Here is a 25,937-nt window from a genome sequence, read left to right as displayed (position 1 = left end):
TGCTGCTGGTTGTATGCTGCTGGTAGCAATATAAATCAGTGTAGAGGTTTATCAAGGAATTAAAAGTAGAACCACTGGGGCACCTGGCTGGCCTAGTTGGTAGAGCACACAACTCTTAATCTCAGGATCATGAGTTTTAGCCCCACATTGGATGTAGAGTTTACTTAAAAAAAAAAAAAAGTAGGACTACCATATGATCCAGCTATCCCACTTCTAGATATCTATCCACAGGAAATAAAACCATTGTCTTGAAGAGATATTTACACTCCTGTGTTCATTGCAGAATTATTCACAATAGCCAAGGTATAGAAACAACTTAAGTGTCCATCAATGCCTGAATGGATCAAGGAAATGTGTTATATATATATAATGGAATATTATTGCTTTAAAAAGAAGAAAATCTTGGGATGCCTGGGTGGCTCAGTCAGTTAAGCATCTGCCTTCGACTCGGGTCATGATCCTGGGTCCTGGGACCAAGTCCCACATCTGGCTTCCTGCTCAGTGAGGAGCTTGCTTCTCCCTCTGCTTGCTGCTCCCCATGCTTATACTCTCGCTCTCTGACAAATGAATAAAAATATCTTTAAGAAAAGAAGAAAACCCTGTCATTTACTACAACATGGATGAAGCTGGAGTTCATTATGCTAAATGAAATAAGGTAGACAGACAAACACAAATACTACTGCATGAAAAAAAAGTTGAACTTGTAGAATCATAGAGTGGAAAAGAGTTGCCAGGGACTGCAGGATAGGGGAAATAGGGAGAGGTTGGTAAAAGCATACAAACTTTCAGTTATATGATGAGTAAGTTCTGAGGATCTAAGTTATAAAATGGTGACCGTGTTTGATAACATCGTATTTTATCACTGAAACTTGCTAAGAGCGTAGAACTTAAATGTTTTCACCAACACACAGAAAAGTAAATATGTAAGTAAGTAACTATGAGGTTATGCATATGTTAATTAACTCGTTGGTGGGGGGATCCTTTCACAATGTACATGTATATCAAATCATCATGTAAACTTTAAATGTCTTACAATTTTATTTGTTCGTTATACCTCAATAAAGCTGAGAAAAACGTATTATTTGAACTGTGCACAAAAAATCGTGCGTTTTATTGTATGTAAAGTGTACTTCAATGAAGTTGATTTTTACAAACTGCAAAAAAATGTTTAGAGAAGGGGCACCTCAGTGGCTCAGTCGGTTAAGCACCTGATTCTTGATTTTGACTCAGGTCAGGATCCTGAGATGGAGCCCTGCATCAGGCTCTGTGCTGGGCTGGAGCCTGATTAAGATTCTTTCTCTCCGGGGCACCTGGGTGGTGTAGTCGTTAAGCGTCTGCCTTTGGCTCAGGGCGTGATCCCAGCATTCTGGGATCAAGCCCCACATCAGGCTCCTCTGCTAGGAGCCTGCTTCTTCCTCTCCCACTCCCCCTGCTTGTGTTCCCTCTCTCGGTGGCTGTCTCTGTCAAATAAATAAAATAAAATCTTAAAAAAAAAAAAGAAAAAAAAAGATTCTTTCTCTCCCTCTGCCCTTCCCTGCCCCATCCCCTGTCTAAAGAAATAATAAAATAAAATACTTCCTATTCAAAAGTGTGTTGAAAAAAATGTTTGAAGAAGACTCTAACACACATCCATGTACACATCACTCAGGATTAATAAATGTTAAACATTTGTCCTTTGCTTTATCTGTTTTCATATAGTGGAAATGAACTATTACCAATGAAGGCGAATTCTTAGTTCCCAGACCTATTTTCCACCCCTTCCCACCACCGAGCACATTTATTATGTTATGTGTTTCTTTTCTCTGTCCTTTAAAAAAAATGTATTAATAGACATCTTCATTTCATTGATGAAGATACCAAAGCTTAACAGGCACTGCACATATGTCACAGGTAAACAGTGAGTACTTAGCAGCACAGCCAGGAGTAATGTTCTCCATCTTCTGCTCATCCCCCAGGGCTATGTTACTTAACCTGGGTTTGTGGGGTTGGTATTATAATTTATGTAATTATGAGAATGTTTATACTGTTCTTTATCCTCAGTTTTATTTATTTATTTATTTATTTTTCAAAGATTCCATCCATTTATTTGAGAGAGAGAGAGACGGAGATAGCAAGAGAGAGCTGGAGCAGGGAGGAGAGGGAGAAGCAGGCTCCCCTCTGAGCAGGGAGCCCACCTGGATCATGACCCGTGCCGGAGGCAGATGCTTAACCGACTGAGCCACCCAGGTGCCCCATCCTCAGTTTTAAACATTGCTAAAATGTGACCTAAATGGAAATTTAGTGTGTCATGATGTTGCTCTAAGTGTTTAAAATGGCCTCCTTGAAAACTTTCAAATCTAAGACTAATGTTATATTTATCAATATATATTTGATATCATGGTAATTGCAATTAAGCCAGAATACAGGTATTTATGTTTTTCACTCTAATTTTGCTGTATAGATTACTAGATTATTTTTAAAGCAACTAATACCTTTGAATCCCAATGCTTCAAAGTCCAATTAGCTGGTTGCATTTGACTGTTTTACACTGAAGGGGTTTGGAACGTGCCACCCCCAAACACCACACTTCAGCATATTGATCATTTTGAGCTGACAACATTTGAGAAACAGCAGATGAATGGAGGGCTCTCTACCCTTCCCCTTTATACCTAAAAACAGGTCATAAATTTTCCCATGAGAAAGGTACACTTTCTGTACCAGGAAGAGAACATTCTTTTTTTTTCCCTCCCAGTTTTATTGCAATATAATTGACATTTAACATTGTATGAGTTTAAGGTATGCAACGTATGATGAGATACATGCATACATTGCAAAATGATCACCACAACAAGTTTAGTTGACATCCATCCCTTGAGAGGAACATTCATATCATCAGAGATTGGGATTTGATGCTAAAATGGACATGTACAAACAAACCTACTAGAGTAACCCTTAGTTTCCCCAGGATAGGTCCTAGTCATTGTCCCACAATTAACTATTCTTAGCGGAAGTCCCTTTGTCTTGTCACATCCCTATAGTTTCTCATTTTTTGTGTAAAAAGTCTATAAGCTTTTGTGTCTGAAGTCTACCTCAGGGACACCTGGGTGGCTCAGTTGGTTAAGCATCTGACTTCGGCTCAGGTCATGATCCCAGGATCCTCCGATTGAGTCCACGTTGGGCTCCTTGCTCAGCGGGGAGTCTGCTTCTCCCTCTGCCTGCTGCTCCCCCTGTTTGTGCTCTCTCACAGATAAATAAATAAATAAATAAATAAATAAATAAATATAAATAAAATCTTTAAAAAACAATTAAGTCTTCCTCAGGTCTTCATTTTCTTTCTGAAGATACCTGTGTACACGTAAAAATATTAAATACATTTGCATGCTTTTCTCCTCTTAATCTGTCTTATATCAGTTTAATTCATAGGCCAGCCATGGAACATAAGAGGATAGAAGAGTTTCTCCTCTCCTACAGCATATATATGAGATAGTCACAGGGACTGATTTGACATTCTTTCCTCTTTCTTTTGGTTTATCTTTTTTTACGGTCCGACCTCTATATTGTCCAGACTTTTCCTTCAGTTTTAATGTTTATATGTCAAAGCTTATAGATACTAGCAGAGAAAAGAAGAGTTTAGAGGACTTTAAGTATTTTGTAATAATGAAGCTGATTTCCCTTTGTAATCTTTTGGGGGAAAGTCATAGAAACAATTCACTCAAAGAAGACTACTAATTTTGGTTTTCTCTAGCAGATAATTTGGCTTTTTTCTTCTTCTTGAAAATAGCAATTGTTCTGATTAGAAACAATGAATGGAATAATTTCTCTTCTCTTTATAAAAGTAACAAAAACCAGTTGTGAGCTCAAGTTTAAGTTCACAATGGAGTCCAAGAGTGCCTTTTCTTTTCCCTTTAGAATTTGAAAGCTGAACCTTCATTTGCTTGTCGTTTTAGATACATCTTCAACTCCCATTGGCTATTAACTTGCATATCACAATGGAAGCAAGTCTGTTCTTAGAGCAAGTCCAATATCACCATTTTAGCAACATATTGTAATGTCACTGGAGCCTCATTCTGGGATGGCCACAGCTAGATTATGAATGTTACTCACCCAGTGATGCGTTCTCCTTGTCAACAACATCGGATAATGGTAGAGATGACTACATCAGACTAGTTGTGCCACCGGGCACTGTTGTGTCACTGGTGACTAGTATGGGGCGTGGGGGTGGAAGGGACTCTTTCCTTGGTGCTGCAGGAGATGAAGAACTACACTCCCCTGTGGGGAAGTGTGACACAAGAAGAATGGAGAGAGCAGAGATTCTAGAGGTCCACAGCTGACACTGGAGGATACAGAATTTTAGTGAATTCTCCTTGGTTTTTGGACAGCTAATCATAAGATAATATATATAAGGATTGGTAACTGAAGTACAGCCTGTGAGAGAGGCCTGCGAAATCTGCTTTGGAACATTTAATGGTGACATTTAGGTAAGGGACATGGGTGTAGCCCCCACAGACTTAGGACATGTATGGGAAGTATGGTGGCAACATCCTCATCAGCGGAGAAGGTGTGAGCATTTTGAGAAAATAATGTGGTGTTTTTTTTTATTATCAAAAGCATCAGGAATTGGCAATAGTGATCTGGGAATGGGATCAAGGTGACAGAATGAGAGGTAAAATCTTGGCGGGAAAATGAGAACAATCTTTCTCACATATTTTAGCACACAATGGACTGTTCCAGAGGAAGTTTCTTAGAGTAAAGCACTTTATCAAAGCAAATCATTAAGAGAGAAGGATGATTTGAGAAAAGATTTGAGATCTTGGAACAATCTCTTTTTAAATTATCTTTCTTATTTAGCTCTGTCCCCTTTAGCAGACCTTTTATAAGCCTGGGGCTCTTGTTCTTCTCATCCTTTCCTTAAGTGAGTGGGTATACTGGGTCGAATTTGCTATCCAAAGGAGCCTGTGTTTTGTTTCTGATGTGCTACTTGAAGTGTATGAATGCCTTCCTTGATTTCAATCTCAAAGCTTTATGTCTTTATGTCTGGAAAAACAGAAGTCATTACTGCTATATCTTTACAAATTATGCAAACTTAAAAAGAGGTAATTTATATTTTCAATGTAAATTACTCCCTGAAGGGAATTTTGTCCTTTAAATTTAATTTCTATAATTTGTATTCATTTTATCTCTTGCAAGCTTAACTGGGTGGCTTAAAATACTAGTATTAAGATCATCTTATTCATGCTTTTTGTGATTTTAGTGACTTTAATCACTTCTAGAATTTACATTTCCAGGGTTGAAGAGTTCCCTATTTTCTAGGGGTGGGGGGTTCCCTCATACATTAGACTCTAGGCCTTTTTTAAAAAAATATTTTACTTATTCATTTGAGAGAGAGGGAGAGCACAAGCAGGGGGAGAGGCAGAGAAAGAGGGAGAAGCAGACTCCCCGTTGAGCAGGGAGACCCGACGTGGGGCTCGATTCCAGGACCTGAAGATCGTGACCTAAGGCCAAGGCAGACGCTTAACTGTCTCAGCCACCCAGGGGTCCTGACTCTAGGCCTTTTGATAGGAGATCTGTGCAGCTTTTTCCAGAATTCTCTGTTTTCTCTTGCTGTAGATCAAGGGAAGGACAAATGGTATGCGCATAAGCGTTCTTGAAAGCTTATGGATTTTATCTAATCATTAACAAGAGTTTTACAGTTAAGGCAATAACCTGTTCAGAGTGTGATAAATTCATCTTAGAGCTGAACGTGAGGAAAACATATTTATATGCCAACCAATTTCTATCCAGGTTTCACGTGGCTTTCCGAAAATACAGCACGTTCTTATGAAGCCTTTTCCAAGATCGGGCGAAAGGCAAAGAAACAATTACCATCTTGGAAAGGCGAACCCTCTTTGTAATTCTTTCGGTTAGTGAAAAACGGAACTTTCGGATGGGGGGTGGAGGGCTTGTACTTCCTTTTCTTATAGAAAAAGTATGTAACCAATCCATTCTTTGATTTCTAACAAGTTAGAGCTCAGTTGGAAACGCACATGTAGAAAATCACTCACTCTGGGAAATGGACACAGTATTTAATGCTGAATTAGTTTCTGATCTGCTATTACATTAAAAACATTTTTACAAATCATTCTGAATTATATGTATTCTAGGAGTGAGTGGGTTCACATTTGTTTTTGAGGAGTAGAGCATAAATCATAATACCTTAACAAGGTAATAAAAGGCAAACGGTATTGTTTTGCACAAGACTTGGCTAATGCTTTTGGATTTATTTCAGAAGCTTTCACAGACGACGCCTAGCAATATATTGGCGGTTGGGAGAAACACGATCCAGCCTAAATCCCTAAATTTTGGCTTCCGCCCAAGGTGTGTAGCCCGTATCCATAGAGACCGGAAAAAGCGTCCCCGAGCTGGGGCGGGCCCCTGCCTCTTCTGATCAGAACTGCTTCCGCTTTTGGTGGGAAGAAAAAAAAACGAAGGGGATTTGTGTGCGCGCCCGTGGAGCGCTCTTTCTCTCGGTCCCCTGATGCTCAGTACTGTTTTCCTTGAGTTCCTGACCGAACCACAACTCCCAGGATGCATCCACACTCTAGATCGTTCAGAAGAGCAGTTTCCGGTTTGGGCCAGTGCGGCTGCGCACAAGCTGTGGCCTTATTGGTTCGAACCGCCTCGTGCGATGAGCGTCACGGCGACGTGCAGTCGTGGGGGCGGGAAGACGCGGCGGCGGCTGTCGCGGCGGCGCGAGCAAGATCTTAGACGCGGTATCGCGGCGGCGGCAGCGGCGCGGCTCCACCGGGTCCCCTCCCTCCTCCGCTCCCCCTTCCTCCCCCTCCCCTCAACCGTGGTTCCCGAGGAGTCCGAGACTCGCGGCGAGGCAGCGACAAGCTCTGGGTGAGGGTCTCTGGAGTGTGAGCGCCGTTTCTCGGGCGAAGGGAGAGAGCCCGGGGTCGAGGAGGAGGTGAGGGGTCTGAGGCGGAAAGTGTTCCCGGCGCGGGCCGGGGAGCGAGCTCTCGTCCCAGCCTTCAACTTGGCCTCCTTACCTGACCCGCCGTGGGGCACAGCGTGCAGTGCAGTGGCCGCAGGGGCCGACCGTGAGGGGCCTGGATCCGCCCTCCTTTCAACCGCTGTCTGTAGCGCCTGGTGTCCCCCACCCGTCTCGCCCCTCCCGGCACGGGGTCCGGAGCCCTCTCTCAGCTCTTCTCCCTTCGCGTGCAGTGCCCCTTCCTTACAGCCCACCGAGAGACTCTGCCCTCCCTTTCTTCATTTTTGTCTCTTTTATTAGTTCTAGGAATTTCTTTGGTGACAGGCTTCGAATGGGTTCTGCTTGGTATTACTTTTATAGTCCCTGGGGTAGGAAGATTTTCCTTACCTTTTCTTTGGTGGCGCTCCAGGCAGCCTACTTGGGATAGTACCTTGGGCGCTTGTTTCCCAAGCCCCGTTTGGCTTTCGTCTGTCACTGTTTGCTGCTTTTAGAACTGATGGTAACAGGGTTTAAATCAATTCTGTGGGGTCTGTGAGAGAGTTCGGATTGGAAACTAATAGGTAACTTCTTTTCTCCCATTGGCTTTTGACAGTAAATACAAATAGGTTTGCCTCCGGAATTTGACAACTTCATGAGACGGCCCAACTGTGACTTTTGGTAGAAAGATTTAAATGTCCGACCGGAATTTTACTGGGTATGGTGACTTCAGTGCAGGTTTTTGGCATTTTTTTTTTTTAATAGGACGGCCTTTTAATATTTTATTTTTAGATTCTGGATTTCTCAGCCTTCTGTTAATCCCATTAGATCTCTTCCAAAAACAGTTCCCTCACCCCCAAGAAACTGTTTAAAACCAGAAGAAATCTGTTGTAACATTTAAAATCATTTGATCACAAAACTTCTCAGTGAAGTGTTACAAACAATCCTTCAACCAAAGGTTTAATTTTGGAGGGGAGATCTTAAAACTATCATTTCTGAAGTTTGAAGTGTTCTTTTAACAAAGGCCACGCATTGTCTCCTTTTATCACCCTCTCACTCTCATTCTTTTAGAATTTGATTTTTCACTCCTAGTTTTTCATTTCCTAAAAATGAAGATTTTTATTTGCTGACTGACAGTTTGTAACTAAAATAATTTCATCAGTAGTTGGGACTTCCACACATGTGGTAGCAGCTGCTTGGTGGTGAATTATTATGAACTTTGAAAAAATGTCAGATTTAAATATGAAAGACATTTCTTTTAGCTTCTATTTGTAACTGCATATCCACCAGTATATGTTCATATCTGTACTTTATAGGCTACTTAGTAGCAAATTTTCTCATATCTGAACGCTAAGGATGAGAAGAGGATTTCCAGAGCCTAAAAAAAGAGTTTGTGTTTTTCTGTCCCTAGACTAGTGCGAATAAATAAATGGATGAATCTTTTTCTACTGGTAGTATCAATTTAGCCGATGTACTTTCTATAATATAAATCACATCTTGTGTTCCAAAATGAAAATAATTTTATTCTTCATCTCAGGGGGTGGCAAACTTTATAGTTTGTGGGGCAAGTTTTGCTAGCTGTCTGCTTTTATAAGTTAAGTTTTTATTGGGATATAGCCATCTATATTCATTTTGATGTTGTTTGTGGTTGCTTTTGCAGTGCAGGGGTAGAATTGAGTAGTCAGGCAGAGACTCATGGGCTGCAAAGCCTAAAACATTTATTGTCTGGCCCAAATAGAAAAAGCTTGCTGACTCCTACTTTATTACAATCATGCACATGCAATGTAGAAAATTAAAATGAGTCAGAAAAGTATAAGAAGAAAGTAAAAATTGTCCAGAATCACACCACTCAGAGGTGTTTGTTTTTGTGATTATTACAGNATTTTTTTTTTTTTTTTTTTTTTTAAAAACCCTCATATTATTGTGATTTGGCTATTGAATACATTTGTATTTCCTGCATCGACTAGCTTACTAGAAAGGAACTTGATGAGCCAAGTTTTCCTGATTTGTCTTACCAGTTAAGATTAAAAAAAAAAAATCAGGAATAATGGATGCTTGATGGTGGTGGTGATGGTGAACATTTATTGAACATTTCCTCTGTGCAAGGTAGTTTTTCAATACTTTACATGTATTAAGTTATTTAATACTTGCAGCAGCTCTGTGGATACATTTACTAGTATCCATATTTAAAGATGAGGAAACTGAGGCACAGCGGAATTAACTACACAAGTTCATCAGCTGGTTAATAATGGTGCAGTTGGGATTTGAATCCATGCAGTCTGGCTTCAGGACCCAGGCTCCCAATACGCCACAGAGCCTCTCATTAAAGCACTGCTCAGCGTACGAGAGTTGAGACAGGCCAGAGGTATATGATGTAAAAATTCGTCCTTATGCCCTTCTTTCCAGTTTCACCCTCTGTAGAAATCCACTGCAGTTTGGTATAGAGATTTCCAGCTCTTTGTCTGCTTATACAAATGTTTATTCACAAATCTGTCTACATGCAGGTTTTAAAAAAGTTAATAGACTTTTTTAGAGCAGTTTTAGGTTTACAGAAATTTGTGCAGATAGTATAGAAAGTTCCTGTATTACCTATTCTTTATTTTCTGTTATTAATAACGTGCATTAATGTGGTATATTTGTTACAGTTGATGAACCAGTGTTGTTACATAGTCATTAATTAAAATCTGTGTTTTATTATAGGGCTCCTTTTTATGTTGCAGAGTTGTTTTTAAAAAGGGATCCAAACAATCATTGTTCTGTGGTGGGCTTTTTTGGGTGGTTTTTAAAAACATAGTGCTTCTGGACTTTTTAATGAAAAAAAATCATTAATTCACTAATTTTCAGATTAATAACAAATTCAACAGTCTTTGGAGTAGAAAAGTTACGAGGACGTTATTTGATTCTTTTTTATGTTTTAGTGCCAGTTTCTTTTTTTGGAAAGAATGCTTATTTTTTTTACTGGACATTCTGGCTCCTTGAAGTTACTTAGCTTCTTGGAGATTTTCTTGCTTTTCTTAATTGGAACAGTGATGCACATCAACCTGCTTACCATTAACATCCTCATTGAGACAGATACTTCCCTACCCATCTTTTTTGTTCTTAGCATTCTCTTCGTCTTTCTCAATTTCCAGCACTTCTGTTCCTAGAATGTAAACTTCATCTAATTCTCCATATTTTTGTACTCTTGATTTTATCTCTTCTTAACCCTGGAATTTCTTCATCTGAGAGATTTCGTGTTTGGAAGAACTGAGTCAAAGTTCTAGCAGTCATCGTCACTTTCTTAATGTTGTGTGTTTTATACTGGGCCAGGCCTTGAGGAAGTTAAGTCATTGAGCTGTTATCTCTTTCATAGAATCTCTTTCATTGATTCCTACTGTCATGATTTCCCCAGAGTTCTTGTCCGTAACGAAATGGGTGGCCACAATCATGAGTGACTGAATGATTACTGGAACTACACCAGGCGATGAGATGCTTGTGTGTTTTTGCACCAAACAGAAAAATCTTACTAATTCTCTTTGGTGCTGCTGTAGAAACTTTTGCACAAAGGGATAGAAGTTAGAAAAAGCTCATAAATTCCCAGCAATCTGGAGATAAGTTTCTAGAGCATCATATTCACTTCAGACAGCTCTTTAGAGCTCTTCAGCTGCAGTAGTAGTTTTTCTGCACAATCTTGGAGAATCATGAATCAGATGGATAACTGAGAAGTTAAAGACTTCTGGGTTTTTTGTTGTTGTTGTTGTTGTTTGTTTGTAAGCACTTTCATAACCTTTTCAACCTTTACTTGTGTTTGGAGCCTGTTTTTCCCGTGGCATTCTGCACTAGCATTATTAGTTGCCGTCCTGTTTCTCTTGTTCATTTTTTCCTAGGAAGAAGGTCAGGGCAGCAGCTAATACTTTGGTGACCTCAGAGAGGCATGAATTGTGATAACATTGATAGTCTTGGCATCGTTTCAGATGTTTCTTCTGAAGAGTTCAGTCATCACTTTCAAAGATATCTTGGCTGCAGTTGCATTGTTCTCTCTTCATGTGCACATGAAATTCTGTAATACTTTATTCATTTTATTATTGTATTCTGCACTTTTATTCTAATCCGTCACAAAATGAGTGTATTAAATCTTAAAAACTTATATGGCGATGTTCAAAGAAGAGCAATAGCAAACTTGATGGATTGATGAGATTCTTCTCCAGAGATCAAAGCGTTGCAAAATGTTATTGGAAGATCTACATTCAAGACAGTGTAATTGTAGGAGAGTGGATCTTTCAGCTCTTGAGGAAAGTCATCTAGATGTTTTGGGTAGCAGTGACCAACCAGTGCCATAAACATCACCAGCTTTGCCAGTTCTTTGCTAGGTTTATTTGGTTGCAATTTGAAAATCTCCACTTGGATTTGTAGTGAATATTCTAATGCTGTAGAAACTCTCAGCATAGGCAGAGGGTCCACTTTATTAATTCTGTAACTGCTGCAGGTTGCTGGGCAGCCAGTGTTTGTTTCTGCTGGACATGATGGGTGCACATTGGCTGGCAATAAGCAGCTCTCAGAAAACCTACATACACCTGACATCAGCCAACCCTTCTCAGCTGTGGCTTGGAATCACGCTTCTGGGTGTGACTAGAAATAGCCTTGGAACTTGGCCGGTGGCGCCATCTTGGCTCATAGTAGTGTGCTTTAAAAATTAATATTCACACTGGCTTCCCACATCAGTACATCTGCATCTACTCTGTTCTTTTAAGTAGTTCTTTAGTATTTTATTAAATGGGTGAGTCATAATTTAATAGTGTTCCTATTACTGGATATTTAGACTGTTTAAATTTATTGTATTATGTACATATGCATTATATGTATAATTGTTCATGCTAATGACTGTAGGATAACTTTCCAAGAGTCTAGTTACTGAGTTGAAGGAAGTCCATGGTTTTTGTTATTTTTTTTACATTTTTATTTAAATTTTAGTTAGTTAACATACAGTGCAACATGGGTTTCATTTTGATACGTGTTACCAGAATGCCATCCAGAAAGGTCACAGCAATGTAAACGCTCACCACAAATGTGGGTGAAGTCTAGTTTCTCTATGCCATTGCCAGCATTAAAAAGAAAAAATCTATATCTAATTGTCACTTAAATGTTCCTTGCAGCATATTATGTCTCTCTCACTGGGAGATGTGTTTTGTTGTGATGGCATTCTTTTGAAGTTGATTTAGAATTATTTTAGATGGAGCTTACATTCTGTAGTTGTTCTTCCTAGTACTTTTAAGATCTGCTCACCTATTTAGATTCCATATCCAGCTCTTGAAAGCAGTATGATTTTGCCACCCCTGTTAAAAGAGTTTGAGGGATGGCCCAGTAGACTATATATTTCTAGAGGGTAAGGAGAGAGTAGTTTTCTTTATATCAAACAGCAGTCCTGGTGTATAGCAAGTGGGGAGTAAATGGTCTTTTTAAAACCTAAATTGGATTGTGCTCTTGTGCTGAGTGAAGTGCTTTAATTTTGTTAAAAATAACCTTTTCAAAGTCTTTGTGAAATATAAACTTGAAAAATTATAGCATAAAATTGTCATCTTGGGATATGTTCTCTGTTTCATCCTTTAATTCTAAAAAGAGATAAATAAGGCTGATGAATATCCGAGGACCTATGTGTTAGGAATAATTAATCTATTTAATACGTAACATTTGGTATTCAGTTTTGGAAGTTAAGGAATGGATTAAATAGGGGATTTGTTTCGTGTAACCCATGGTTTTGATTTTTCTGTATTGGAATATACCATGTGTTAAAGGGGATGTATGCTGGCTAAATGATTTTATAGCCTGGCTTAGTTAGACATCATAAGTGTCCAGAGAGAAGGAAAAGTGAAGCTAAATTCTGGAAACTGCCAGAATATCTTCAGGCATGGGGGAAATACCTGTTGGAAAGGACGCTTGAAGTTTTTTAATGGAAGAGCGCAGAAAAATAGAATTTTTTTATAGCTGATTTATAGTATTACATATTCTTATTGGTTTCTGCAGTATCCATGTGCTAGAAAACAAAACATAGGGTCTTAAAGAGATAAACTTACCTTATTAAATTTGGCCATTTGTATGCATTCCTTTTGTTAGTATATTAGCTAATTATTTTTCACTGGCAGCATATTCACTTTAATCCTGTATGCCCTGAAATGTTAGTTTAGTGAGCATATTATGCATAATTGTATTTATACACTTATTCCTTTGGTCATGGGAGAAAGTGGTGTGGTGAAAACTCTTTAGCATGGTGGAACAGGCAGGTTACTTTTAATTTGCTTGGAATTTATTTATATCCTATGTCATCCAGAAGTGTAATAAAATATAAGGAGGAAAGGAGGAAAAGAAAGCAGCATAATTCAATGACTAAGAATAAAATTTGGATTTGAGTTTTCTTGGCAACAAAGGTAAAGATGGAAATATGGTAAAATACATAGCACTAAACTGGGAGAAGAAACAAGACCCAGTTTTCCAGGGGTAAATCTTTCTTGACAGATTTTAAAGAACTATTTAAGTTGGGAAGTACATAAAAGCTGTTTGTTTGCTTGCTTGTTTTTGTAGAGCCTCTAGTTAAAGGGTGAGGACTAAGCATTAACATTTCAAGCCAATGAAAGAAATTTTGCATGGGGTTTGGTTTGAATTTAGGTTGCAGATGTGTTTTATTTGGGTAATAGATTTTTTCCCTTAAAATATTTCAGACATTCAGGAGACTACAGAGACCGATATAATTAACATTCATATATCCACCATACAGCTGTATCAGATCTTAACATTTTCTCATACTTTCCTTTATTTTTAAGGAAAAAATTGCACATACACTTCAGGCACCTTCTTGGATTGCATTTCACTTTGTTTCCAGAACCGACTATCGTGAATTTGGTGTTGATCATTCCTAATGCCTGCTTTATGTAATTACTACATAGAAATACATTCATAAGCAAATCATAATATTTTGTGTAATTTCAAACTTGGTGTAAACTATATTTTACCTATTCCTTAACTTGTTTTTCTTGAAACACGTATTTTCGATTCATATGAAATTCCTGATACATTACCATTTTTGACCTACAGAAATGACAGTTTTATATGTTTCAACCTAATTATAGTCATCACTTTTATCTGGGGTACAGTTACATTATTTTATTAAATGAATACAGCCATTTTTAATTTATCATCATCTTGATAGGTATTTAGGTTGTTTCCAATTTTTTCTCTTTTAAAAACAAGCTACATTGAACATTCCTTATTAGGAATCCTTGTGCACATATTTAAGATCTTTGGCAAGTTTTTAAAACTGCATGTTGGAAGCTGTTAATGGGTTGTGAAATCAGTTCAGGAATTAAAATAGGATAGAAAGTATCAGTTTGTGTTGTAGGCAGTATGGATAAAATGTTTTGTGAAATTTTTGTTTCTTTTTGTGTATGTGTACATATGTGGTTTACTAAGTTTGTTTTTTGTAAATTTATTTATTTTTAAGTAATCTCTGCACCCAGTTTGGGGCTTGAACTCATGATCCCAAGATCTGGAGTCACATGCTGTTCTGACTGAGTCAGCTAGAGGCCTCCTATGATTGATTACTAAGTTTGAATTGAAATTCTATAGTGAAAATTACCCAGAAGTGAAGTTGTTGGGTTGGAGGTTATAGATATTATGGGAACTTTAAACTCTGTCAGATATTGCCAGATTACTCTCCAAAATTGTGTCACTTTGTTTTAGCATGAGAATATGAGAATTTGCTGTTTCCAACTCCTGTGATCCATGGCATTGTCAGATTTTTTTACATGTTTGCAAATCAGATGAGATTTTTATAGACAAGATGATATCACATCATCTTAATTTTTAATTAAGATTTTTCTCGAGTAATTATGAAATTGAGCATTTTTCAAATATTGACTCTTCAGGTTTCCATTTCTTGAATTTGACTATCTGCTACAGTGCCCCCCCCCCATGCCTATTGCTTTGTGGTTTTATTTTTTGAGAGAGAGGTGTAGAGTGTGCAGACAGAGTGTGCACGTTTGCGCCACCAGCAGGGCAGGGGTGAGGGTGTGGGAGTTTGTGGGGAGAGGGGAGAGAGGGAGAATCCCGAGCAGGCTCCACACCCAGTGCAGAGCCCCACATGGGGCTGATCTCATAACCCTGAGATCATGACCTGAACCCAAATCAAGAGTTGGATACCTAACCAACTGAGCCACCTAGGCACCCTTGCTTTGCCTTTTTAAATTGATTTTAGGAGTTTATTACCTATTTTGGTAATGTCTGTTAAGTGAATTGCAGATATTTTCTTCTAGTGTATGTGGTTTATTGGTTAACTTTTTATATGGTTTTGTTGAATAGAAGTGATTATTAAATCTATCACTATTTCCCTTAATCATTTGTGTCTTTTGTGTCTTAAGAAATCTACTCCATACCCCAAGGTCATTAAGAGTCTCCCATATTTTTTTCTAAAAGTTTTTGAAGGGGCACCTGGGTGGCTCATTTGGTTAAGCATTTGACTATTGGTTTCTGCTCAGGTCATGATCTTGAGGCTGTGGGATAGAGCCCTGTCTTGGGCTCTGTGCTCAGTGCAGGGTCTGCCTCAGATTCTCTCTTTCATAAGTAAATAAAATCTTTAAGAAAAAAAAAATTTTTTTTTTAAAATTTAACATTTAGGTCTTGATTCTGCCTGGAAGAAAAGTTTTTATTGTGTATGATGTGAGGCAGGGATCTAATTTAATTTTTTATATGCATAGCCAGTTAGTACAGCACTGTTTAACAGAGTGTGTTTTTAAAATTTGAATTGTTAATCTTTTAAGCAGTTTTTGGCTCAACACAGTAACAGCCTTTTTGTCTTTCCTCAGGCTGCTTCACATGTTCTAGTTTGTGACTTCTGGGCAAGAGTAATGTGATTGGGTGATTACTTGATTCAGAAGTATAACTTAGAAGAGTAGATGGATACAGAGCACATTTTGTAGATCTCACCCAGATGTCATTTCTCTCAACCACTTTTGTAATAGAAGCTGGGTTACAGATAGTTTGAGGCTACACTTTGGTGAGGAAACAGATTGCTGGTTTTTTTGCATTGCTGGTTGGCATCCGACGACCTTGGAAACTAGATAAGCAGGTGTTCGATAGATACCTTTTTTTAAAAGATTTTATTTATTTATTTGCAAGAGAGCAGAGAGAGCGACAGAGAGCATGAGCAGGGAGGAGAAGGAGAAGCAGGCTGCCTCCTGAGCAGGGAGCCCAACATGGGGCTTGATCTCGGGATCATGACCTGAGTCGAAGGCAGACGCTTAACCAGCTGAGCCACCCAGGTGCCTTTCGATTGACATCTTGATGCTTGAACCTTCAGAATACAGTTGACCCTTAAACAACACGGATTCGAACTGTGTAGGTCTACTTACACGTGGATTTTTTTATGGTACAGTACTTTAAGTGTATTTTCTCTTACGATTTTCTTAAAAAGCTTTTCTCTAGCTTAATTTTGTATGATAATACAGTATATATAGGGTGCCTGGGTGGCTCAGTCAGTTAAGCACCGGCCTTTGGCTCAGGTCATGATCTCTGGGTCCTGGGATAGAGTCCCACATTGGACTCCCTGCCCAGCAAGGGGTTCTCCTTCTCCTTCTCTCTGCCCCTCCTCCCTGCTTGTGTCCCCCCACACCTCAAATAAATAAATAAATCTTTAAAAAAAATTCAGTATGTATAATACATATAGGTTCAGTGTCTTCCCTCCAGCTCTTTGTTTTTTAAATCCTGAGAACTTGACTTTATATTTCAGGGATTTGACAAAATAAATTCAGATAATTTTTACTGAGGAGTAAAAACATTTTTTTGGTCATGTTTATGGTATTTATCAGCTTTTTACAAAGTCAAATTTATTGAGTATAGTTTATACTCAGTAAAATTCACCCTCTTTTAGATGTCCAGTTCTGTGAATTTTACAAACATTACTGAACCATCTTTAAATGGCCAAAGTGGACTTGATAACTATTGGAAAGGCCTAACGTAGCAGCTCAGTGCACAACAGTTGGCATCTGTTTATCACTTTGGAAATCTTTATAGGATTTGCATTATGCATAACAAGAGACCAGTTGTGTAGTCAGCTCCACTGGCTTTTCCTCCAACTCTGCTTCATGTGATTATATTTGTCTGTTTTTTTCGTCAGGAAAGTTGGTCAGTGGGATGTGGCAGTTAGACCAGGTTCCATGTGATTTTACTGAAAGTTGGCCTACATGCTAGGGGGAAAAAGTAGTGTAAATTGTACAAAGTGTTGCCTGTGTTTGTATATCCAAAATAATTTTTTTAAAAACAAACTGATTTGACGTGTTTTTTGTGTTTATAGCAGTTAAGACGCTATGAACATGAAGGCTTGAGAATGCCTGTCTTAAAAATTGAGGTGTTGCCTCTTCTCAGTTATCAGCTGTATCATTTTCTTAAGGGCTGTATCAGTAACATATGTTGGGAAGTTTTCCCATTTTATCACTTTTTTTTTTTTCACTTACCAGTTTTGTTTTATTGACATTTTTCTACTCAGAAATGTTCTGAGTGTTTGGGGAAGAATTCCAATTTTAATCAATTTGCTTTATTGCTTCCAGTATGTAGCAAGGCTCTATGTTCTTGCCCATTTTTTGACTCTTTCATAATATTTTCAACATTGTTGTTAAGTACAATGTGTTATCAGTTTTGAAACTCCTGGTTTTGGCATTTGAGTACAGCTTATGGTTCATGGAAACAGGGTTGTGGATAAGAGCACTGACTTGGGTGTCAGGCAGAGTAGGTTGATTAGGTAGATTAGTTTGCCACTTTTAAATATAGTTAACTCCGGCACGTTATTTATAACTTCCCTGGGTGTTTTGCCATTTCCAAAATGTAGGAAATAATTTAACTGTCTCCCAGGATTATTGTAAAGATTAAAGAGATAATTCACAGGAAATGTTCTTTGCATGTAGTAGGTACTCAGTGCATGTTAGCTGTTCTCCTCCTCCACATCCAGCAAAGGTTTTTGAGCTCCTACTTTGCATCCAAACCGTGCTTGGTGTTGTGATCCAAAAATGGATTCTAAAGGCTTCCTGACCCTAAGAAGTCTCACTGTTCAAGAGGGGAAGGCAGACATGTAAACAGATAAATGCAATAAATTGTGACAGGTACTGTAATAAAAACATTAATAAGTGAGAAGAATGAAGGAGTTAGTGTCAGGAGTCTGGGGAGGTCAGGGAAGTTAATTTCTGCCTCTGAACTTCTTATGAAGTGTGAGTAGTAATTCCCCATTCATTTTTTTGGCTAATACTTTATTGAATACAGCTACTGTGTGCCAGTTGCTATTTTAGGTGCTAGGAATATAGGAGTAAAGAAGGCAATGTCTCTGCTCTCAGAAGCTTTCATTCTAGTGGGAAAAGACCAGTAGTAAACAAAGAAAAAAAATCATGGACAAGTGCTGTAAAATGTGATAAGGAGTGAGTTGAGTTAGGAGATGCTTTAGATTGTGTGGGCAGAGAAGGATTCTTTGAGTAGGTGACCTTGAAGTTGAGGATCAGCCTGTGAAGAGGGAGCCTGTAGTGGGTGATTATCAGAGGGATGAGCATTCCAGGCTTTGGGAAACCAGGTGACATAAAGCCATTTGAGCTTTTGGAGCGTTAGGAGGAGCAGATAGGTGGAATGTAGTGTGCGAGGGGGGAGCGTGGTATAAGATGAGGCCAGAGGTAGGGGCTAAGTCATTTAAGGTTTTGTAAGCCAGAGTAAGGGTTTCCTAGTTAGAAAGTTATTGGAGGGCTCAAAGCAGGGGAGTACCTTTCGATAAAGATCACTGTGGCTGCTGTGTGGGGAATGGATTCTGGATTCTGAGGATAAGGAGTGGGGTAGTTGGGTAACAGACAGAATCAAGGAGACCTTTGTAGGCTATTGTATTTAGGACAGGTGAGAGAGATTTTATTTTCTGGCTTGAACCAGGAAGTAATATAGGAGAGAAATGGGTAGATTTGGACCGTGTTTTGAAGACTGAATGAGTAGGACTTGCTGACTGAATTATGACCAGTGAGAGAAATCCTAGGACGTAAGCAATTAGAAGATTGATAGTGCAGTTTACTGAAATGGGTAAGTCTGGAGGGGAGAAGAGGTTTTGTGGGAAATCATGAGTTCTGTTTTGTTAAGTTTGAAGTGCCAATTAGACATCTGTGTAGAGACTTTATATTTGGTGATAGGTTATAGTAATTATAGGTTATGGAGTTAAGTGAGAGAGAAATATTTGGCAATTACTAACTTGTATCTGCTAGATTTGGTGAGAAAGATTTCAGTGATGGCCTTGTTGAGTGTGGCCTCAGTGGGAATAGAAGATAGGTTGTAGAGATGTATCAGTTGAGGGATGGAGTGAGAATGTGAGGTTGGCGAATGGAGACGGCAACCATAGACTCCTCTTTGAGAAATTTTCCAGTGGAAGGGAAGCAGTAGAATAGTTGTATCTACAAGTAAGACCTAGATTTTAGTCTTGTTTTTGTATTTGCCTGGATGCGTTATTATGAGTGTAATATTTATGTACTTTACCCATTCATCTCTACAGTATTGAGGTAAATATTTTTTCTCTTGTGACATGAGAGATTTTAGTCTAGGAAAGTTAAATGACAGTTGAGGAATTTACAAGATGGTGGAACCTGTATTTGTACTCACTAACTTTGATATCCCATACAGGGTACTTTTCGATATACCAAAATGCCCTTTAAACTTTAAGTCTCATCTACCTTAGAGTTTTTGAAAAGATTACAAGATGAGAGTTGTGAAAATTCTTTTAAAGCTGTAAATTGCCACGGAATCCTTGGGAGAATCTTTACTTTTCCTGATTTCCTTTTTTGTAAAATGAGAAACTTCAGAAGGTAACAGAATACAAATCATGTAGCTAATTGTTATTTAAAACAAAAAACTGATTTATTATGGTTGTTAATAAAATTATACAAACAATTCAGAAATGTAGCAGAAACCTTATTATAGGAATGCTCTTTGATGCTTAAACAATAATGTTTTATAGGCATATGTTACATATCACCTGGTAGTAATTGTAAGTATTATGTAAATACTTTATTAGTATTGTATCTAATTTTGAGCTTCTTATGCTAGATAGGATATGAAAAAATTGTGTGGACTCTAGTAAAGTCTCCACAAAATGATCAGAAATTAGAAAATGTGTCCTTTATGGAAAAGTTTAATGAATAAGAATTATTTTTTTTAAAGATCTTATTTTTAAGCAACCTGTAAAGCCAGTGTGGGGCTCAAACTTAAAACCCCAAGATCAACCAACTGAGCCAGCCAGGCACCCCTGAATAAGAATTATTTAACCTGGATTAGTCAGAGTTGAATTAATAAGGATTTGCAGCAAAGTGTTGGATATTACCATTGTGGAGAACAAAAATAGATGATGTCTTTTGACATTCCGTAAATAAAATTGATTTCTAGACCTTAAGGACTGTTAAACATTTAAAGAAACCCTTGTAGGAGATCTTCATCTTTGGAGACCTTTAAGAATGTATTAAATTATTTTTATTTGGTAATATAAAGAATTGAACCCATCATATATTTTGAAATCTTGTATTTGGTTTGATTCTTTATATTGCTTAGTGAAAGAAGATTAGGTATTGGTTATTTATTGTATTTGCATACTTTTCCAGTTCATCATATGATTGTGAGCCAGGGCTTCTGCCATTTATTTTAAAAGTTAAATTTATACTTAGCTAATTCTTTTTTATACTGAGGGTACCCCGTCTTCCAAATAAAAAAATGGCAAAGGGAAATGCAGAAATTTGAGGATGAAATAATATTAAAGTGGCTTTTTAATGCTTCTTGTTAGTGTTTGTTGTGATCAGAAACTTCAGAATCTTCAAGTATGACTACCACTACTGGGTGTGTGGTATCTGGCTAAGCTTTCTAACTAGTGATCCTAGTCTATCACCAGCCTTACAGGGCATGATTTAAATAAATTCTTGGTGGTTTGTCTCTCTTACTTAGCCTATTCAGCTCTCACAACCACATATGAAGTGTAGAGATTGTTAACCCTTTTCAGATTAACTTCGTATCTGCTATGGACCTTTGAGGTGGTTAAAAATTAGAATATAAGTTTTCACATTCTGAGGGCCACGGGGAGTAGGGTGTAATAGTTGAAATCTAGGGGCATCACTTTCTAGTTCTTTTTGGGGGGGTGCAAGAGGGTGGTTTTATTAAAGCATAGGGACAGGACCCGTGAGGAGAAAAAGCTGCTGCCCATCACTTTCTAGTTCTGTGATTAGATTATTCAGTGATAGAGGACGGGCTGCAAAATATGTTCCAGGGTTTTGTTGGCTTTCTCTAAGGTGAAAGTAGCCAATTTCACAGTAACTTGGAACTTGTATATGGAAACTATTCTAGTATGGTCTATCATTCTGTACTGAGGTATGCCTTTGAAGTTGCTGCATGGTTAATGAGATTTTTGATATCAGGTTCATGCTTTTCCTTCATTGGAAACCTGAGTGGTACAAAATGTTCTACATGGAAGTAGTGGTATGGTGTATCCCTCATTACCTCTTTCTGACTTCAGTGTGAAGTGAAATATAGTGGATACAAATCTGAACAACTAGTGGAATGGGATTATTTTTTTAGAATGGAATAGTTTATTTCATCAGTGGGACCCCATTGGGACCCCATCCTCCCAGCGAGGATAGTAAAGGTACCAGATTTTCTTTTGAATATTAGCTTTTTTTTTTCTTTTTTAATCACTATCAAAATACTAGATGTATGTTCCATGACTGGCTTAAGTCCTTACAGAATTCGGATGGGAGGTTTCTCTCATATTAACTGGCAAGGAAAGTGGTTTATCTCTTAATATTAATATTTAAAAAATGCAGTAATGGGGGAAAGGGGTCATCTGGATACTAGAATGTTGTTTCTTGCTGGTTACACGGCATTTATACTTTGTGTTCTTTGTGAACTTCGCTTGCTTGAGTATATTTTTTACATCAAGGTTTAGACAAAGAGGTAGTGTGGTATTGTAGTATAATTTTCCTGAATTGTTGCCTTGATTATCATACTTCACAGTTCTTAGAACTTTAATTTGGTACCTTTTTATTTTGTAAGCTGTGAACTTTATGGGCTCTAAACTGAGCATATTTTTCGAAATATATTTCTATTTTCTTTATTCATCCAATTTTAAATGGTAATTTGACTTTAAAAAATTTTTTACTTCTTTTCATTTATTCCCCAAATAAGGATCAATGAATTGAGCTTTTCTTTGCTGATATTAATCATTTATTAAGTTGTAGAAGTAGTATAGGTTAAGAATACCAGGAGTGAGACTGACTAAATTCAAATTCTAGCTCACCAGTTACTAGTTGTATATAGTTATGTAGACTGTCTTGCTTTATTTTGTCACCTATGAAGTGGGAATAGTACCCATCTAACAGGGTTTTAACTGAGTTAATTCTTATAATTTAAAAGACACAGTGCCTGGCATACAGTAAAGCACTAAATAAGTTATAGCTGATATTAACATTTTTCTTATGACAAAATATACATATGAAGCTTACCATTTTGATCATTTTAAGTTTACACTGCAGTAGCGTTAAATACAGTGTTTTGTAACCATCACCAGTATCCCAAAACTTCTGTATCACTGAAAACAAAATTAACCATTAGCAATATCCTTTACTCCCTCCCACTAGCCCTGATAACCTGTGTTTTACCTGTGATTATTCTGTAGCATGAATCTGAACTTCATTCTCTTTTGTTATTATTAATAGCTTAATATGTCATTGTATGTTCATACCACATTTTGTTTATCAATTCATCTATCTGTGGTTGCTAGTAGAGTTTCCATGTTTTGGTTATTGGGAGTGTTGGTGTACAAGTATCTGTTTGAATCCCTGCATTCAATTATTTTGGCTATATATTTAGGAGTGGAATTGCTGAATCACTGTAACTCTGTGTTTGACTTTCTGAGGAACTTGTTACTGTAGTTTTTATTATCATTATCATCATTTGGTGTAGGGATGAGCTTTTTTTTTTTTTTTAGAAATTATGTTTATTACTGAGGTGCTATTAGTGCTGTGGTATGCATGTTTATTGGAAGCTATGTTTATAATTTTCCACTCCTTGGATTGAAATTTCTGGTGTGGAGTATTACATTTAAAACTGTGGAGCTGGGCTTGCCTGCTCTGTCTCTCTCTTTTTTTTAAGTAGGCTTCACGCCTAGCGTGGAGTCCAATGAGGGGTTCGAACTCATGACCCCGAGACCAAAACCTGAGCTAAGATCAAGAGTCAGATGCTGAACCAGCTGAGCCACCCAGGTACACTTCCCTCTCATTTTCTTAATTAAACTTTTCATTTGGAGATAATTGTAGTTTCATGTGCAGTTGTAAGAAATGATACCAAGAGATTCCCCATACACTTCCCTAGTTTCTCCCAGTGGTAAAATCTTGCAAAATTATATATAGTGCAATATTTATAATCACGGTACTGGCATTGTCAAGATACAGAACAATTCTTTTACGCCAAGTATCTTCTTTTATGGTACTCTTTTATGGCCACACCCGCTTTCTTGTTTTTCTTTCTCTTCCCTTCTCTTCTTTTTTTTTCTTTAATGGAGCCCAGTGCGGGGTTTGAACTCATGACCGTGAGATCAAGCCCTGAGCTGAGATCAAGAATCAGATGCTTGACTGAGCCATCCAGGCGCCCCATACCCACTTCATTCTCACGCCTTCCTTAACTTCTGACAACCACTAGTCTGTTCTCCATTTCTTTATTTTTGTTGTTTCAAGGATTTTTTTTTTTTTTTTTTTTTTACAGAGAGACAGCCAGCGAGAGAGGGAACACAAGCAGGGGGAGTGGGAGAGGAAGAAGCAGGCTCCTAGCGGAGGAGCCTGATGTGGGGCTCGATCCCAGGACTCCGGGATCACGCCCTGAGCCAAAGGCAGATGCCCAACGACTGAGCCACCCAGGCGCCCCATCAAGGATGTTATAAAAATGGAATCATACAGTGTGTAACTTTTTAGGATTGACTTTTTCCCCCTATTAAAAAAATTGTAAAATACATATAAAATTTACTCTTTTTTATTATACATTTTTAAAGTGTGCAGTCATGTACATTCATGTTATGCAACCATCACCACCATTCATCTTTTCATCTTGTAAAATGAAAACTCTATACCCATTAAACAATAACTCCCTGTTCTCTCCCACCCCCAAACCCTGGCAGCCATCATTCTCCTTTCTGTCTCTATGATTTTGACTACTTAAGTTATTTCATACAAGGAGAATCATACAGTATTTGTTTTGTTGTGATTGGCTTATTTCACTTAGCGTAATATCAAGGTTCATCCAGGTTGTAACTTGTGTCAGAATTTCCTTCCTTCCTTTTCTATTTTAGAAAGAGAGTTGCGTGTGCACGAGTGAGGGGAGGGGCAGAGAGAGAGAGAAGGAGAGGGGGAGAATCCCAAGCCGACTCTGTGTGTTGAGTGTGCAGCCCGACGCAAGGCTTGATCCCACGACTCTGAGATCACAAACTGAGCTGAAAGCAAGAGTTAGTCACTGAACCAACTGAGCCGCCCAGGCGCCCTAGACATTCCTTCTTTTTTTGAGGCTAAGTAGTATTTTATTTTATGTGTGGATTACATTATTGACTCATCCACTGATAGAAGCTTGGGTTGTTTCCATATATTAGCTGTTGTAAATAATGCTGTTATGCACATGAGTGTATAAATGTCTCTTCCAGGCCCTGTTTTCAGTTCTTTTGCATTTATACCCAGAAAGAGAATTGCTAGATCATATAGTCATTCTATTTTTAATTTTTTTGTGGAACTACCATACTGTTTTCCACATCTTGTCTGCTCTTTAAAATCAAAATTAGAAAATAGGTGAAATAATACGTTGCACTAATATGATCTATCTTGACAAGCCCAGTTGTATGATTACATATAAATAATTTTAATTCCTTTTCTTCTTTCCTTTTGTCCCCTTAGAGAATGGGACATGCATGCATTCAATTATTCATTCATTCATTCATTCATTCATTCATTCATTCATTCAAGCAACCTATATTGAAGGTTGGCTGTATATCTGTTGCAATTTGGGTTTCAACAGTGAACGAAACAAATCCTTGCCCTCATGGAACATAAGAACTATTGGTTTCTTAAAAGTACTTCTTAGAATAGAGTTATATTATTAGAGCTGAAGTGTCTTAACAATTAAGTTAGCAATTTCTTCAGGTAAAAAAATTGCTTTTGAGGTACATTTAAGTAACTGTGGTGCTTTTAAGCAATGTAATAACTTTATGGAGTATTTTTTGAAGGGAAAGTGATGTCTAAGAGGTGGGAATTTAAAATTTTCCATTGCTTTCCCATTAGGAAGGCAACGTGGTATTAGTACATTTGACGGGGAGTCAGGAGATCTAGGTTCTAGTTCTGACTTTATCATATAATATTTGGTGTTTTCCTGGAGTCTTCACTTTCATTTTTGTTCCTCCTCACTTCTTTACATAACTTTTTTTTTTTTTTTAAAGTTCTGCGCCCAGCATGGAGCCCAGGGTGGGGCTTGAACTTAACAATCATGAGATCAAGACCTGAACTGAGATTAAGAGTCGGATGCTTAACAGACTGAGCCACCTAGGTGCTCCATAACTTTCTCCTTTTTAAAGGATTTTGACTAGTTAGGCTAGTAACTATTTCAGTATCACTTTTTATACTGGTAATATCCAGTACTATTTTCAAGCTTTTTCTCTTAATTTGTGTTTCCTGATGTCAACTGAATATTTGTTTCTTCAAACTTCATTTCCAAAAACAAATTCATTCTTTTTGTTTTTTTGAGAATTTTATTTATTCGGGGTGGGGGAAGCATGAACAAGCAGGGGGAGTTGTAGAGGGAGAGGGAGATGTAGGCTCCCCGCTGAGCAGGGAGCCAGATGCGGGGCTGGATCCCAAGACCCTGGGATCATGACCTGAGCCTAAGGCAGACACTTAATGGACTGAGCCACCCAGGCACCCAAGAATGTATTTCCTAAAGAGAAAAGTAGTAGGATGTATGCTTGAAC

The 25,937-nt window shown here is 38.0% G+C and overlaps 1 protein-coding gene and 1 pseudogene across 3 annotated transcripts in view; one reads left to right on the top strand and one right to left on the bottom strand.

Moving 5' to 3' along the window:
• The first annotated feature begins 6,666 nt into the window (after positions 1-6,666).
• ADIPOR2 (adiponectin receptor 2) overlaps positions 6,667-25,937 on the top strand; it is an 88,873-nt gene continuing 69,602 nt past the window's right edge. Inside the window, exon 1 of one of the 3 annotated variants that reach the window (XM_034644765.1) lies at positions 6,667-6,858. The gene's annotated coding sequence lies outside the window, so the exon portion shown is untranslated. Of the gene's footprint in view, positions 6,926-25,937 lie in introns of all 3 variants that reach the window. The other 2 variants (XM_011217078.3, XM_002914097.4) reach the window with 2 other exon arrangements.
• LOC100480472 lies at positions 9,907-11,426 on the bottom strand (annotated as a pseudogene).

Source organism: Ailuropoda melanoleuca, chromosome 16, assembly GCF_002007445.2.
Source record: "Ailuropoda melanoleuca isolate Jingjing chromosome 16, ASM200744v2, whole genome shotgun sequence".
Taxonomy (NCBI): domain Eukaryota; kingdom Metazoa; phylum Chordata; class Mammalia; order Carnivora; family Ursidae; genus Ailuropoda; species Ailuropoda melanoleuca.
Note: the sequence above shows the minus strand (reverse complement) of the source record. Positions and strands in the feature narration are given on the sequence as shown.